A 6,737-nucleotide genomic window follows, 5' to 3' on the forward strand; every position below is an offset into this window, starting at 1 on the left:
GACTCTCTCTCCCTCTTCTTTTTTTTTATTGTTTTCTGTTTTCTTTTTATTTATTTTCTTTTCTGTTTTTATTTATTTATAAACACTTAGGCATTTTATAAAATTGTGAACCTTACACCATAATTATCTTTGTAATACATGGCAACCACCGAACATTTTTATTTTAATTTTTAAAAACTTTTATTGTTCTCTTTTATTTAAATTTTGAATTTGTTTCGGTTCTGAACTATCGAGAGATTATCACAGTAACCGTGGTGACGTGGCATCATTAGCGGGGAATCACTATAGCTTAATTATCCGGGCGTCACATAGGTGAACAAATAAAATAAAATAAAGCAATTAAAAATAGCGAGTAATTTTAGATTTTAGTAATAATGGAAAATAGACCCGGAGGCCATAGGTTCACTAGAGGTATCTCTCGCATAAGCATACCAACGGTTGGTAGATAAATTATTGTTGGGCAATTGATAGAATAGCGCATAGTTGTGATTATGATTCTTCATGGCATGATTCATATATGGGCATTACGTCCGTGACAAGTAGACCGTTAATCCAACTGCATCCACTACTATTACTCCACCCCAAGACCGCTATCTAGCAGGCATCTCAAAGTATTAAGTTCATATAAACAGAGTAACACATTAAGAAAGATGACATAATGTAGGCAAAGTAAGATCCAGCAATATGTTCAAACCCCGTCGTTTTATCCTTATTAGCAACAATACAACATGTGCCTTGCAAATTCTCCTGTCACAGAGCAAGGACACCACAAGATTTAACCCACTACTATGCACCACTCCCTCTGGAGATCTACTCATCTAATTGGCCAAAGAAAACTCATAGATCGGAAAGCATACATAACTATAAAATCATACATGTATAAATCTCATAAAAGACTCAAATAATCTCAATGAATTATCTGATCATAAACTCACAACTCATCATATCCCAACAAATGCACCACGAGAATTACATCGAATAGATCTCAGAGATCATTGTTTTCAAGATCAAGAGAGAGGGGGGGCAGAGAGAGCCATCTACCTAGTTTTTCCGCCGCCGCAAGCTTCTGTTATCGAGAGATCCCATCTGCAGGCCTTTTTCGGTACTCTGCCAGAGGGGGAATTGATCACGAAGGGGCTCTACATCATCCTTGCTGCTCTTCCGATGATGCGTGAGTAGTCTATCACAGACCTTCGGGTCCATAGTTAGTAACTAGATGGCTTCTTCTCTCTCTCTTTGATCTTCAATACAATGCGCTCCATGATGTTGGGTTTTATCTGATGTAATCTCTTTTTGTGGTGTGCTTGTTGGAATACGATGAATTGCGAGTTTATGATCTGCTTATCTATGAATATTATTTGAGTCTTTGTTGATCTCTTATATGCATGATTGCGATAGCCTTGTATTTCTTATCTGATCCATTAGTTTAATTCGGCCGACTAGATTGATTTATCTTGTAAAGGGAAGATGTGCTCGGTAATGGGTTCAATCTTGTGGTGCTCAATCCCACTGACAGAAAGGGACATGACACACATGTATTGTTGCTATTAAGGATAAAAATATGGGGTTTATTCATGCGTGAGTTTATCTTGTCTACATCATGTCATCTTGCTTAAGGCATTACTCCATTCTTTATGGGCTTAATACACTAGATGCATACTGGATGGCGGTCGATGTGTGGAGTAATAGTAGTAGATGCAGGCAGGAGTCGGTCTACTAATCTTGGACGTGATGCCTATATACATGATCATTGCCTTGGATATCATCATAATTATTTGCTCTTATGTCAATTGCCCAACAGTAATTTGTCTACCATCGTATGTTATGTTCATGAGAGAAGGCTCTAGTGAAACCTATGCCCCCCGGGGTCTACTTTACCATATTTGCTAAAACCCTAAATCACTTTGCTACGATCTACTTTGTTTTATTTCCAATCTATCACATACAATTTAATCTTGCAATTTACCGCCGAGGGATTGACAACCCCTCGTTCGCTTTGGGTGCAAGGGTTTGTTGTTTTTGTGTAGGTATTGTTGACGTTCTTTTGCGTGATTCTCCTACTGGTTCGATAACCTTGGTTTGATAATAAAGGGAAATACTTATCCTACTGTGCTGCATCATCCCTTCCTTTTTGGGGAAATACCAACGCAAGCTACAAGTAGCAATGCGCGGGGTGGCGCCTGGGCCTTGTCCCGGGGCTTCTTGGCCTCACCCTTCGTTGACTATAGGCAAAGTAGCACAGTTTGAGGTGCGTCTTGTATGGTTGAACCTGTATAACTACTCATACTGCTTTTAGCTTTGTTGAGTACTCCTGCTGATATCAGTTAAGGTTGTTAATACTCCTGCTGCTTGTGGAGTCTGTCGTGTTTCTTCATTCTCTTCTTTCTCCAGACGCCAAAACGAAACCAGCGCCGGCAGGGCCGCCTACTCCCGTCTCCCACAGCTGGCTCGACCTCCGCGCACGCATCGCCGTCCCACTGTATCCTAAACAGTTAAGGGGATGTCAGCCCCACTTAGCACCGAACCAGTCAACCCTCGCACCCCCTTTACCCGCGACTTTGTTGCAGCATCTTCCCCGTCTCTTGTTCATTCCCGTCCGACGCCTCGCCGTCATACTCCTCCTTGGTTCGCTCGCCGCGGCGCCGCCATCTCGCGTTGTCATCATAGTCAACAACCGAGAGGAATTAGGAGATGATTGTACGTGGAGAGGATGATAGTACAGACCCACCAAGGTCATGGCAGTACAAGAAAAAAATTGCTTCCTCGTAATGGTTCCTTGACATCTGGGTCCCACGCCATTGTCAACATAGTCAATAAATGAGAGAATTTCAGAACGAGCGGCTGCCACCAGGGACCCAGCAGCTCGCGTTGTTTTTTTGGTTTTTTAGACGAAGCAGAGTATCAATTGGGCTGTGCGGGGGCTGTGGCCCGTCTAGCCCAGGCTTTAATTTTATGTTTACCACATGACTAGCCTAGTTGTTTTTTTTTCATTCTTAAATGGCTAGCCTAGTTCTTTTTTTTTGCAGAATACCCAACCGAGGCCTACTTGCTTTTCTCAGCCCTCCCGGGCTGCAAATCTTTCAAGATGACGAGGGATGCATTCGTTTGCCCAGCAAGTGGGCTAGTAATAATAAATGGGCTGTATAAATTTTAAAAACATCGCAAACCGGTAATTAGTTAAATTTTTTGTTATATCCAAATTTTTAGATTTTAAATTTCACTGGATTTTTTGAGGTGAAAAATTCCTTCACTACTGCAGGATGGTCCTAACGTGACACATCAGCGTCGGTCTTCTTCTTAAAGATCCATTTATTTTCAATAGCTCGCCGATCATCGGGCAAGTCTATCAAAGTCCACACTTTGTTCTCATACATGGATCCTATCTCGAATTTCATGGCCTCAAACCATTTGTCGGAATCCGGGCTCGTCATTGCTTCTTCATAGTTCGTAGGTTCGCCGTTGTCTAACAACATCACTTCCAAGACAGGATTGTCGTACCAATCTGGTGTGGAACGTGTCCTGGTCATCCTACGAGGTTCAGTAGTAACTTGATCTGAAGCTTCATGATCATCATCATTAACTTCCTCTCCGGTCGATGTAGGTGTCACATAAACTTCTTTCTGTGATGTTCTACTCTCCATTTCGAGAGAAGGGAAAACTACCTCATCAAGTTTTACTCTCCTCCCACTCACTTCTTTCGAGAGAAACTCCTTCTCTAGAAAGGATCCATTCTTTGCAACGAATATTTTGCGTTTGGATCTGTGGTAGAAGGTATACCCAACGGTCTCTTTAGGGTATCCTATGAAGACGCACTTATCCGCTTTGGGTTCGAGCTTATCAGGCTGAAGCCTCTTGACATAAGTGTTGCATCCCCAAACTTTAAGAAACAACAACTTAGGTTTCTTGCCAAACCATAATTCATACAGTGTCATCTCAACGGATTTTGACGGTTCCCTATTTAAAGTGAATGCAGTTGTCTCTAATGCATAACCCCAAAATGTTAGTGGCAAATCGGAAGAGACGTCATAGAACGCACCATATCCAATAGAGTACGATTACGACGTTCAGACACACCATTACGTTGTGGTGTTCCAGGTGGTGTGAGATGTGAAACAATTCCACATTGTCTTAAGTGAGTGCCAAAGTCATAACTCAAATATTCTCCTCCACGATCAGATCGCAAGAACTTTATTTTCTTGTTACGATGATTCTCTACTTCACTCTGAAATTCTTTGAACTTTTCAAATGTTTCAGACTTATGTTTCATTAAGTAGACATACCCATATCTACTCAAATCATCCGTGAAGGTGAGAACATACAGATATCCACCACGCACCTCAACACTCATTGGACCGCATACATCGGTGTGTATTATTTCCAAAAAGTCGGTTGCTCGCTCCATTGTTCCGGAGAACAGAGTTTTAGTCATCTTGCCCATGAGGCATGGCTCACATGTCTCAAATGATTCACAATCAAGTGATTCCAAAAGTCCATCGGCATGGAGTTTCTTCATGCGTTTAACACCAATATGACCTAAGCGGCAGTGCCACAAATATGTGGTACTATCATTACTAATTTTGCATCTTTTGGCATCAATATTATGAATACGTGTATTACTACAATTGAGATTCAACAAGAATAAACCATTCACAAGAGGTGCATAACCATAAAAGATATTGCTCATCAAAATAGAACAACCATTATTCTCTGATTTAAATGAATAACCGTCTCGCAATAAACAAGATCCAGATATAATGTTCATGCTCAACGCAGGCACCAAATAATAATTATTCAGGTTCATAACTAATCCCGAGGGTAGATGTAGAGGTAGCATGCCGACAACGATCACATCAACCTTGGAACCATTTCCGACGCGCATCGTCACCTCGTCCTTAACCAATCTTCATTTATTCCGCAGCTCCAGTTTTGAGTTACAAATATGAGCAACCGAACCAGTATCAAATACCCAGGCGCTACTACGAGCATTAGTAAGGTACACATATCAATAACATGTATATCAAATATACCTTTGTTGACATTGCCAGCCTTCTTATCTGCCAAGTACTTGGGGCAGTTCGCTTCCAGTGACCACTCCCCTTGCAGTAGAAACACTCAACCTCAGGTTTGGGTCCAGCGTTGGGTTTCTTCATGGGAGCGGCAACTGCTTTACCGTTCTTCTTGAAGTTCTATTTCTTTCCCTTGCCTTTCTTGAAACTAGTGGTCTTTTTCACCATCAACACTTGATGCTCCTTCTTGACTTCTACCTCTGCAGCCTTAAGCATTGCTAAGAGCTCAGAAATAGACTTCTCCATTCCTTGCATATTATAGTTCATCACGAAGCCCTTATAGCTTGGTGGCAGTGATTGAAGAATTCTGTCAATAACCAAATCATCTGGAAGATGAACTCCCAACCAAGTCAAGCGGTTATGCAACCCAGACATTTTGAGTATATGCTCACTGACAGAACTGTTCTCCTCCATCTTACAGTCGAAGAACTTATCGGATACATCATATCTCTCGACCCGGGCATGAGCTTGAAATACATGTTTCAGCTCTTGGAACATCTCATATGCTCTGTGGTGCTCAAAACGTCTTTGGAGCCCCGGTTCTAAGCCGTAAAGCATGGCACAATGAACTATCGAGTAGTCATCAACACGTGTCTGCCAAGCATTCATAACATCGACAGTCGAGGGAGCGAGTGCGACAACTAGCGGTGCATCAAGGACATAAGCCTTCTATGCAGCAATGAGGATAATCCTCAGATTTCAGACCCAATCTGAATAGTTGCTTCCATCATCTTTCAACTTAGCTATCTCTAGTAACGCATTAAAATTTAGTGGAACTACAGCGCGGGCCATTGATCTATAACATACAATTGCAAAGACAGTTAAGACTATATTCATGATAATTTTAGTTCAATTAATCAAATTACTAATGAACTCCCACTTAAATCACCATACCTCAAGTTGTCTAAGTGACACATGATCCAAATCAACTAACCCATGTCCGATCATCACGTGAAATGGATTAGTCATCAATTGTGAACATCTCCATGTTGATCATATCTACTATATGACTCTGATACGTCTCCAACGTATCTACTTTTCCAAGCCCTTTTGCCCTTGTTTTACCCTCTAATTTGCATGATTTGAATGAAACTAACCCCGGACTGACGCTGTTTTCAGCAGAACTACCATGGTGTTGTTTTTGTGCAGAAATAAAAGTTCTCTGAATGCCACGAAATTCTGGAGGATTTTTTATTGAATAAATAAAAAATACTGAAGCCAGGACCCACCTGAGGGGCCCCCCTGGTGGAGCACCACCCACCAGGGCGCGCCACCCCCTCCAGGCGTGGCCTGGTGGGTGGTCCCCACCTAGAGACCCCGTTAACCCTGATTCCAACGCTACTTAATCCCTGTCGCGGAGAAAAAAATATGGGAGAAAGAATTATCGCGTTTCATGAGACGGAGCCGCTGCCACCTCCTGTTCTTCCTCGGGAGGCCAGATCTGGAGTCCGTTTGGGGCTCCGGAGAGGGGGATCTTCGTCTTTCGTCATCGCCAACCTATCTCCGTCGCCAATTCCATGATGCTCTCCATCGGGAGTGAGTAATTCTCTCGTAGACTTGCTGGACGGTGTTAGGGTTGGATGAGATTCATCACTTTGTTTCGAGTCCGCTCAAAAATTTAAGTGTGTTGCACTAAGAGCGTTAAGGTTTCTTGCCGGGTGCGCCGCCGCC

This window comes from Triticum dicoccoides, chromosome 2B, assembly GCF_002162155.2.
Source record: "Triticum dicoccoides isolate Atlit2015 ecotype Zavitan chromosome 2B, WEW_v2.0, whole genome shotgun sequence".
In the NCBI taxonomy this organism is placed as follows: Eukaryota; Viridiplantae; Streptophyta; class Magnoliopsida; order Poales; family Poaceae; genus Triticum; species Triticum dicoccoides.